The sequence below is a fragment of the Myotis davidii genome, unplaced genomic scaffold (assembly GCF_000327345.1).
Source record: "Myotis davidii unplaced genomic scaffold, ASM32734v1 scaffold59, whole genome shotgun sequence".
NCBI classification, from domain to species: domain Eukaryota; kingdom Metazoa; phylum Chordata; class Mammalia; order Chiroptera; family Vespertilionidae; genus Myotis; species Myotis davidii.
The window spans coordinates 6105482-6107195 of NW_006293001.1; the positions used below are offsets into that span (position 1 = coordinate 6105482).

The 1714-nt window shown below is 40.2% G+C and overlaps 1 protein-coding gene across 1 annotated transcript in view; it reads right to left on the bottom strand.

Moving 5' to 3' along the window:
- The window catches only part of SCN1A (sodium voltage-gated channel alpha subunit 1), a 122863-nt gene that overhangs the window by 2708 nt on the left and 118441 nt on the right, over positions 1 to 1714 (bottom strand). The gene's annotated exons all lie outside the window — the stretch shown is intronic.

The following is a 1714-nucleotide window of genomic DNA, read 5'->3' on the forward strand; positions in this document are numbered from 1 at the left end:
TATATATAATTGTACATAATATAGGTTATAAATAAACCAAAATTTTGACATTCAGTATTAAGTTAACTCAATATTTACAACAGATGGAATATTTTCAGCCCCAAATTCATATGTTAAAGCCCTAACCACCCTCCCTGTGATAGTATTTGGAGAAAAAGCCTTTGGGAAATAATTAGGTTTACATCGGATCCTGAGGGTGGGCCTTCATGGTGGATTAGTCCCATTATAAGAAGAGACACTGGAGAGCTTTCTGTCCCTTTTCAAGCCCCCTCTCCCCACAGCCATGTGAGGACACAGTGAGAAGGTGGCTGTCTACAAGCCAAGAAGGGAGCTTTCATCAGAAACCCACCATGCTGGCACCTTGATCTTGGATTTTTAACCTCCAGAACTTTGAGAAAATAAATTTCAGTTGTTCAAGCCACCTGTTCTGTTATGGCAGTCTGAGTTAAAACAACATTCAGTTCAATAAAAATTTTACAGTACTTTTTGACTTTATAAACTATTTATTTGCTTACTTAAAATTTCCAGACTGAATCTATAAAAAAATAAGTTAAAATTCTCAATTCTGGCTGAATAGCATTGGCCAATAGTATAAGAACAAAATTACATGAATATACTTTTTTTTCTTCTAAAATGGCAAATCACATATCCTCTTTTCAATCCTTAACCATCTAAAAGCATCTGCAGTTTTTGATACTATCTTCATCTCTCCATGAACTTAATACTTTTCTGAGTCTCCTCTATAATATTCTTATATATTTATTTGAACTTAATACTTTTCTGAGTCTCCTCTATAATATCTACACTAATAAAAGACAAAGATGTGAATTGACGATACCTTCGCTATGCCCACCAGCCAATCAGAAGAGTATGCAAATTAACCCAACAAAGATGGCTGTTAAATTTGCATACTGCAGGCAGGGTGGGACAGTGTCATCGGCTTCCCACCTGGCCTCTATCCAGCCCTCCCGTGTGCGACCTGGGCTGGCCGGGCGGGACAGCAGCGATCCGCCACCCGTCCGGCCCTCCCATGTGCAACTCCGGGCAGCTGGGCAGGACAGCAGCGGAGATGGGAGGAAGCCAGGCGGGCTTTGTTCCCTTCTCCACTGCTTCCCTCCGGCATCCGGAAGCCCTATTCTTGCAGGAATCTTCCTGCAGTGGGCCTCCAGTTCTTATACATTTATTTATAGATGCTCTGGTGTATATATAAAGAAGTCTAAGGCTGATGATCTTTTTGGTCTCCTGTAGTTGATACTGGTCTCTCAGCCCTCTTCTTTTAAGCTTCTTTCTCCTTTTACCAGTTAAATAATGAAATAATAATTGTACTGAAGAGGAGCTCAAGAAACCAAGTGTCTTGGAGTTACAGTGTCTCATTCTGTACAGGGTAAGTAAGCCTACATAATTGTGTGTGTGTGTGTGTGTGTGTGTGTGTGTATGTGTGTGTGTTTGTGAGAGAGAGAGAGAGAGAGAGAGAGAGAGAGAGAGAGAATAAGAGAGAGAGAGAGAATAAGAGAGATGCATACAACTTTAGTACCCTATCCACAAAGGATTACATGAGGGATTAGTGTAGGAATCAAAGGCTACATACAATGTATGAATTGGGTATCAACCAACTTCTTTAGAGAGGGGAATGACATAAAAATCTTCCCAATAGAGGTGCCCCATATTGGAGGTTAAATATTGACCTAATCATATTATCTGGTTTAGGAAAGAG